Raw genomic sequence first — 9,537 nt, 5'->3', positions numbered from 1 at the left:
TGTATTTCTGCTTTTTATTGTTGCACTTTAACACTTGAAGAGGATGCTTTGACGGGGTAAATTCATGTACAGCAGTCTACCTCGTCACCAGATGTGTACTGTATAAGAAAAGCAGTGCATTTTTTAATCTTGTAATTTAGTATCAGAATTTGAAATCCCGTTACATGCAGTACATGTATAGTTTCATCAGACTAATTTATAATCTGAATCTTAGATTAATAATCAAATGACAAAGTAATTAAAATATTAAAAATGTGAATAATCAATTAAAAACAAAGATATTTCTTAGGTAGACGCCATTCAGTACTGTATATCCATAATCCTCAGCAGGGACTGATTGTGTCTCTTGGCAACTGTCAAACAGTGAGAGATGCTTTCAGCCTGTTTCAAATCCAGAACAATTTTCCTGTCTAAAATTACATGGCCCTGAAAGTTAAATATCCTGATAGGACAACTGAAGTAAGACATTAATCACATTACACTTGCTCATCGTTACTTATTCAAACGATCCAAGCAGTTAATAGGCCCAGTTAGATGCGAGAACAACGCAGCGCATGGGATCCGTTTCTGGTAAGAAGGAGGAGGAGCCCAGCCCAGAGACACCCCACAGAGCCCATATCCTCCAAACACTAAGCTCTCTAGCTCCGAGCTTAGTAGTTCAGCAGCGTCGGATCAAATGGCGTCCAGCAAGCCAACATAGAGTGTTGCACCAGTTTGATGAGGATGCAGCCAGAATCATCGAATCAACAGCAAGGGGAGACGCAGACAAAGGGCTTCAGACAATGCCCACCACCACTGTCAGTCTTGCAGCACAGAGGTTCGGCGTTGACGTGCACAAGACCACCAGAACCAACTACACCATGAGCCGAAGGGCAGACAAGATCCACCAACTGCAGCAAGAGCTTCGTACTCTGGCAAGACAGTTCAAGGTAGCAAATGAGGAGGAGAGACCACCACTGGCAGAGCTCTGGAACATCATCAGGAAGAAACTCACAACCCTGCACAGAGCAGAATGGCACAGGAGAAGCCAGGAAGCGAACTGCCTTTATAGCCAATCCATTCGGAATCAATAAGCAGCTGCTAGAGCAGAAGCGCAGTGGCTGGCTTGCCTGCTCCAAGGAGGAGATGAACCACTTCCTGCACAACACCCTGAGTGACCCTGATAGAGAGCAGGAGCTAGGGCCCCTCAGAGCCCTCTTGGATATACCACCTACTACAGTGGAGTTCAACACCAGAGAGCCTTGAACCTTGAAGGAAGTGCAAGAGGTGGTTACTGCAGCCAGAGCTAGCTCAGCTCAAGGATCCTATAAAGTGTACAAGCACTGCCCAGAGCTCCTCAGAATCCTTTGAAAGATGCTGTGAGTGATTTGGTGCAGGGGATCTGTTGACCAGTGGAGGCAGGCTGAGGGTTTCTGGATACCTAAGGAGGAGGACTCAACCAAGCGCGAGCAGTTCAGATCCATCCATTGTTATGAATGGAGGGGAAGATCCTATCCAGTAGGATGACAGACTTCCTCCTAAAGAATGCCTATTGTGACACCTCGGTCCACAAAGGTGGCATACCTGGAGTTCAAGGCTGCATTGAGCATACCGGAGTTGTCACCCAGCTGATCAGTTCACCCAGTTCATACAGGTCAATACCTCCATGTGCCCAGCAAGATCAAGGACCTCACCCTGAACTACTACAGGAACTTCATGCTCTTTTCCCTTGCCATGAAGATGGTGGTCAAGGCAGATGAAGTGGATTTGTAAAGGCCCCCTTTCCATGTCTGGCGTTTGGCAGCCCCCCATCAGTACCTTCATTAAGACGTTAAGACGTTAAGACTTGGCTCACCAAGGTAGACAAGTCTGACTTACCCGGCAGGTTTGAGGCTTGGATCTACCAACATGGTATCCATGTCCTTTGGCCTCTGCTGGTGTATGAGGTAACACTGTCAACAGTTGAGACCCTGGAGTTAAGATCAGCAGCTACCTCCGCAGATGGTTGGCCCTGCCACGTAGCTTGAGCAGTGCAGCACTTTATGGGATGACCAATAAACTCCAGCTCCCAATCAGTAGCCACGATGAGGAGTTCAGGGTTTCCTGCACAAGAGAGGAGCTGCTTTATCGGAATTCCAGGGACTCTAGATTGTCTTCAGCAGGCATTGTTGTGAGAAGAGGCAGGATGTGGAGCCCAGGAAGGCTTGAAGATTGCTGAGTCTCGGCTGAGACACAGGACTTTGGTGGGCACAGTGGGGACAGGACAGGCAGGGCTGGGAGCCATCCCACAACCTCACTATGACAAGGCCCATGGCAAGGAGAGACACTGTCTGGTCCTGGAGGAGGTGCGTGCAGGAGTCAAGGAGGAATGGACCAGCAAAATGGTGGGCATGTGGCAGCAGGGAGTATGGACTAGTTTGGAGGGTCGGCTGGAGCGGAAGATAACCTGGTCTGATAGCTGTCAGGGGGAACCCCAGCAAATCAAGTTCATGGTCCAAGCTGTGTATGTTATCTTACCCAGCCCAGCAAAATCTCCACGTCTGGGGCAAGAGTGATACTCTAGCATGTCCTTGGTGCCCCGGAAAAGGTTCCTTGGAGCACAGCCCTGGTTGAGGGGCACTACTGCTAGCGACATGACCAGGTGTTTAAACCTGTTGCAGAGGCCATCTCCAAAGCCTTGGCTAACATCAAGCACGTGCGCAGCCAGAGGAACATCGCCTTTGTCAGGACTGGAGAGCAGCCTAGGGCACAGCCCAGTTCAGCAGCCAGTCTGCTCACCTCTGCATCGGACTGGGAGCTGCGAATGGACTTGGGGAGGCAGCTAAAGTTTCCAGACCACATTATAACAACTTCATTGAGGCCAGACATGGTGCTAAAATCAGCCTCTACAAAGCAGGTGCTCCTGATAGAGCTGATAGTTCCCTGGGAGGACCGTATAGAGGAGGCAAATCAGTGGAAGCGGTCCAAGTACTAGGAGCTGGTGGAGCAGTGCCGGTTGAGAGGCTGGAAGGCTTGCTTTGAGCCCATTTAAGTGGGTTGTAGAGGCTTTGAAGGCTGCTCACTGTACAAGGTCTTCACCCTAGTTGGCATCACCGGAGCTGCATAGAGGAAGGCCATCAAGTTCACCATGGAAGCTGCAGAGAGGGCCTCTAAATGACTTTGGATCAGGAGGAGCTATCTGCGGACCAATGCTGCTGGGACACAAGCCGGTGTCTGATCAGCCCTGGCTGAGTAGCCTGAGGGAGGGTGTATGATATTGAAAGACCTGAAACACCCGATGACCTCAGGAAACATCACTGATGATGTGTTCCAGCACATCCTAGGATGTATCTTTCAACAATAGTGTTACAGCCTGTGATTTAACCATAACTGGGACCAAGTACAGGGGTAAAACTGTACTGTTAGGAGGCCAGTTGCTCATTTAATGATTACCTGCTCTTTCTTTTTCTTTCTTTCTTTCTTTCTTTCTTTGTTTCTTTATTTGTTTCTTTCTTTCTTTCTGTATGTCTTTACTGGAACATTCTTTATAGTGTGAAACATGCATTTAACCTTTACGGCATCAAATTATTGATTCTTACTGTATATGCCACCAGAGACTCTGAGACACTATGCTTCCTTAATGCTGTGGTATTTGCTTTCACTACTGGTAGTCCTCCATGTTGCTCGAATTCAAAGCAAGAATATATCTGTGCTCCAGCCAGTTGCAGTTCCTTGTTGAAGCCATTGTATGGCGCTGTTTAGCAAATTTAGCAATACAGGGGATTGGTTGTCTATTTATTAAGTTAGCAGGACAGAAAACTTGAAGGCACCTCTTGTGTTTGTAGCACAGATAGACATCAAAATAGCAGCCATGAGTATTTACCAGTCTCATATTAGCCACTCAGACTGCTTTGAAATTTGAATTGGCATTTCGCACATTAATGAAAAGAGGATATTATTATAAGATGGTCAAGAATTTACTTTCACCCTCCCTGTTTTATCTTTGTCATGATGAATTGACTTCATTAATGGCTTCAAGGTGGCAGACTGAATTGGCCAGTGTTTGGGTCATATTGTAGTTGTTAATGTGCATACTAGGGAAAATACGAGAAAATACACATCCTTTTTTGTGTTAAATGTCGCATTGATGCACACTTCCATCATCACCACCACCATCACCAGATACAATTAGATTCCAGTGTCCTCAAGATCTACACGGACTCAGTTATATAATCAAATTTACGGGCAGAAGTGGGCGGGGTAGCGGCTTTGAGTTTTGTAATACAGGGCCTGGATTGTTTAAAAATACATACTCATATTTCCATTGATTACAAGGATATGAGAAGAGAGAGAAGCAGTGGATTAGAGCAATGACAGCGAGCCAGAAGAGAAGAGAGGAATGAAAGCAGAGACAGGCAGCAGAAAAAGGCATGCACATATGTAATGATATACAAAAAGAGAATTGGAGAAAGTGAGTGAAAAACTTCTCTGAAAGCCCAGCAGAGCCATTCATAATGAGGCAAGAGAGATGAGGGAAGGAGAGAGACGACTGACATCGAGGGAAGGTAAGGTAAAGGATATGAGGATAGGAGAGGAGAAGAGGTGTAGGTGGTGGTGGTGGGGGGGGGGGGCATGACAGAGGAATTAGAAGGGAAGTGGAGGAGGAGTGGAGGAGTGGGCAGAAGGAGGAGATGAGGGCTATTCTAGCACAATCAGTGGCACACAGGTTGTAGGGAGTAAACAAGGCTGCAGGCTCTGATTGTTGGCCATGACGCAGTGTGTCTGTCAGGGCATGGGCTGGTATGGTTGGTATTCAAGTTGTACAAGCATGTGTCTATGTAAAACAGTATATAGAGATTTATTTGGCTGTTTTTACATGTAGGAATCCTTATTTTATTTATGATGCGTCAATTAAGGATCTATTACAGACAGACATTAGTTTTCCTATATGAATATGTTTATGTGTGCGAAAGTGTGTGTGTTTTATCACTGGTGTCTGTGTATTATACCTGCATGTGTATGGTTATGTGCCTGTGTGAATGTATGTACTTTTGATTTTGTGCATTACTATGTACGGAAGTTTATGTAATTCTGGATCCTCTGTGTGAAAACATTGCAGTTCATGTTATATTTGTCTGTGTGAGTGGGAGTGCATGTGTGTTATGCTAAAATGTGAGTGTACATACATGCTAACAGTATATGTCCAAGGGTATTTTTTACAGTTTAAGAGCCTTTTTTAGCCTTTTTCTCCTCTCCCCTCCTTCTCCTCTCCCCTCTGCTGAGTATCAGTCTGAGCTCAAATCAGTGTGTGTTGCTGCCAGCAGCACTGCAGTCTCCCAGCTCCGGTCCTGCACCGCTTACACAGCACTCAGGAATCCAACCCTTCACTTCCCAAAACAACCCACTGACACACACACACACACACAAAATCAAACATAAATTACCGCTGTTTACCACATTATGGTATGGTATTATTACTATCTATTATAGCATTACTTACACTAAATATGCAGGCACACGGTAATAGATGTACTCACACATGCATATAATCCAATAATTGCATACTTTATGCAAGCATACACAAACTGACACTCTGGCTATCACATACACATGTACACACATACACTGAAATACACACAAATGCACTGTCAGTACTGTCTGTTTCTGCTTGCAGCCTCCTGAAGCAAGCATAAACAACATGAATACATACAGAATAGGGCTGCAAGGAATGATTATTTAATCTGCCAAATATTTTCTCAGTTATATGTCCTTTCTATAAAATGTCACAAAAAAGGCAACATGTCTTATTTTAGATGTCTTATTTTGTTTGCGAGGCAGTCCATAACCCACAGATATTTAGTTTACTGTCCTATATGGCAAAGAAAAACAGCAAATCGTCACATTTAAAAAGCTGCAACCAGAGAATTTCTGGCATTTTGCTTGAAAAAGACAGAAAGGATTAAGAAAGGATTCATCAATTATCAAAATAATTCATCTTCTGCGATTGATTAATAAAATAAAAGATTCAACTCTACTGCGGACATACATAACACATGCATACTGTATATACATTACACTGACCATAATGTAAATTCCTAGATTACAGTATGTGTCCCAGGTAACCTAATTCTAAGAACTGCAGTGAGTAAATTGTAATTTAGTCAGTGGTCATCCTTTGCATTTTTATTTAGATTAATTTAATTAATTATATTAAATACAGCACATGTCCATATCTTAAAAAGTTAGTGGACCAAATGTATTCACAAATTCAGGTTTAAAGAAAATCTATTTCCTGGAATTTCATGCTAAAAAGGATTTGGTGCTATTAGTGTCTCTGTTTCCCAAAGAACCAATAACTGTAAACAGTAGCAGCAGTATGGGTACGCTGTGTCTAGTGACACAATGCCGACTTTGTACATTTGTAAAATTGTCCTGGATTACATCCATTATTGATGAAGGAGTCATATTTCACACCAACCTGACTGACTGTATGTGACACAACAGGACCACATGTGTGTGCTTTTAAGTATGTATATAAGCATTTTTTTGTGTGTTTTTCTATGACTATGTAATACCTGTGCAGGTTTACTGAGTAAATTCATTAGTGCAGTAGTGCCATAGATCTCTTTAGCTTTCCAAGCTATAGATTCCAATTTGCTGCAGGCCTTGGACTTTTATTATGAGGATATTGATTTGAATTTCATAGTGAGACCAGTAATGCTGGGTGGTAAACAGAGGATTGGGTCTTGGCTCAGATAAACAGACCAATTTCTGGGAAAAAGACCCAAAACAGATACAATAAATATCTCACCAGAGAGATTACAGCTGCAGCATTTTACTGACTACACTTTCTTCATAAAAAGGTAATTTCAAAAGACGTTAATTGTAAATACTGTACATTGCAGTTTATCCTAACCTCCCAACCCTATCTTTTCCGCTATAGAGTCAATAAATGTTCCATAACAGAAATTATCTGTAACAGAATGGGAACCCACAACAATACTGAACTTTGCAGGATCACCCTAATCTATAATGTGACTTTAAAACCAATTGCAGCATCATGAAAATACTTAAGATACTTGACCCTTTCATGTGTAATTTATTATGCTTTTTTTGATAAGAAATACATTGGTTTTACTGAGCTTTTTTTAACCTGCCTGCCTCTAATTGTAGAAAACAAACACTAATAACAGCTCATTAGTAGTGCATGCAGGGATTATGAAAACCAGAGGGGGCCATTACCCTAAAATCACAGTAGTTTCTGCCTAATTTTACTTTTGCTTTCAGTGATACACTCAAATATTGAGAAAAATTAAGGATTGAATGGAAGCCCAGCTAACATGAACAGGGTTTTATGGTAGTAAACCAAAAGTGTAACATTTTAAAAAGTTGACAGTTGCATGACAATACTTTATTTTACTAAAGAAACAAGTATAACAGATACAGTATCTCATATGGAGAGTCAAAACAAAACTTGTCTCTCTCTTTTTTGCTCTTTTCTTTTCCCATGAGAGGTTTTTTCTGGTTGTATTTACTTTCTGTTCTTTACTTTAAGCTGAATTAATCAATTAACAGCAATTATATTATATTATATACTATATTATATAAAGGAAAAAACGAATATACGTCATGTAAAAGGTGTTGCTTGTAGTGTTGCTTCAGCTCTTTTTTCTGGTTTTAGGGTTTTAGGGCCCATAACTTTAAAGGTACCCCGTGGAGTTTTCTTGTTATAAACAAAAGTTATTTTAACTGTCATAGCTACTTACCAAAATGCATTGTGTGTATCTTTGAGGTCTGACAAATGTGTTGAATGCATTTCCTTCCTCAGAAAACATATGCAAAGCTCATTAAAGCCGATTGAAGTATTTTAAATGCACAATATGTAATTTTCTGCCTCTAGGGGTCTCTCAATCAAAACAATAACAAAAGACAGAGTTTGGTGATGTCGGGAAGTAGTGTGGGATCATGGGAGTTGTTGTCTTCACCAGCAATGCCGTCATTGCAGTCAGCTTCTCCTGGGCAAATGGACCAGGTGATTAAAACTGTTTAAAACACTGAATAAAACAGTTTCACGTTAAAAATCACTGTTTCTCCATTGCTGTTTGGGAGACATAGGACGTCTCAGAGGGGCTGCGAGTCGAGTTGCCACTAATGTTTGCTCAGCTTGTTTCTCTGATAACTTATGATCCAGACGCCAGATGACTAAAATCCTTCACCCAGTTAAAATATATATTATAAAAAATTACCAAGATCTAAAAAGTGTATCGTAAAAATGTCAATCAATTTTGGCCACTTTTGGCAGACAACCACAATGCTGACATATGCAAAATGCGCATATGACGCAAAAGGGACACCATTAACAGTTGACCAAATGAAATGGATTTCTCTAGGTTTGAAAATAGCTGGAAACGTTTGCAATAATATAAGTACACAACTCAAAAAAATATATAACATAGGTCTAGTTGTTTTTAAACATTTTATTGCAGGAAGTTACATATTATACCTTTAAATCTAGCACTGTCTACATGCATATTTTCTAGCTTGCAGTATTCTTCTTTCCTGTCTTTGCTGGCACATTGCAGCATATCTTGGCACATAACTGCCACCTTTTGATCAGTGGAATAGTGTATTGTGTCACATATGTATACAATAAACAAAATGGGGACCCACTCATACTGTAACTGCTGAGGTCAGCTCCACACAGAATTTTTAATGAGTTAGTTAGATGTAATAATAAAAAAGTCAATTGATGCATTGGGATGTACAATATTTGCAAAATGAAAAGGGTGCTTTAATCTCTTAAATTTTAAATTAACTGACAATGTGTTGAGATACTCCTACAGGGTGCAGACTTTCCACTGTTAGAGAAAAGTTTAAAAGCTGTTGTTATGTCTTTGCATTTGGCTCTGTTCTATACTGCGGTATCATCTGCACCATCCCCAAACTGTCTCCTTCAGTCCTTACAAAAAAGTAGAGACATGGGCTCAGTCTCTCTTCTCTCTCTCACTCACACACTCCCTGTTGATTGAGGCTTCCTCAGTGGCCAATCGCTCAGCAGCGGTTGGATTCCTGAGCAAGAGAGACAATTTAATCAAACTTCAACCAGGAAATAAAACTCGTAAAATATGAATGTTATATAAGGAATTATCAGCAGGGCTTTCTGATAAGCCTATAAATAATATAGATAAATGTTATGTAAAAGGGTGGAGTGACAAGAGGAGAGAACCTTTAGAAATGCTCCTGCCACTCATGCATCAGCTCATGACTGGTAGTGACTTATACCTTTCAGTATAATTCCATTGATTTATTCAAATCTCCAGAGAGTTTTACTCTCATATCAGCATTCAGTTTATTATAATAGCAAGTAAGAAACATCAAATTATGAATTCATAATTTTAGAGAAAGTCACTCCATCCTTTTCCTTCTGTAATGCATTTATCTTATAAATTATCCCGGGGTCTAGTTAGGAGTCTGAAGAGTTTTTGTCACTTGATTATTTTTCGCATTAGCATTATTTCCCCTAAAGCTCTGCATGTCACATTTATCATTCTCACTGCTTTCTCTCACTGCATGGTAATT

General features: G+C 41.4%; 1 pseudogene; it reads left to right on the top strand.

The window, feature by feature from the left end:
* Positions 1-740: 740 nt before the first annotated feature.
* Positions 741-3,196, top strand: LOC120789352 (annotated as a pseudogene).
* The last annotated feature ends 6,341 nt before the right edge of the window (positions 3,197-9,537 follow it).

Source organism: Xiphias gladius, chromosome 4 (genome assembly GCF_016859285.1).
Source record: "Xiphias gladius isolate SHS-SW01 ecotype Sanya breed wild chromosome 4, ASM1685928v1, whole genome shotgun sequence".
Taxonomy (NCBI): domain Eukaryota; kingdom Metazoa; phylum Chordata; class Actinopteri; order Istiophoriformes; family Xiphiidae; genus Xiphias; species Xiphias gladius.
The sequence above is the reverse complement of the archived record's forward strand: the minus strand, read 5'-3'. Positions and strand labels throughout refer to the sequence as shown.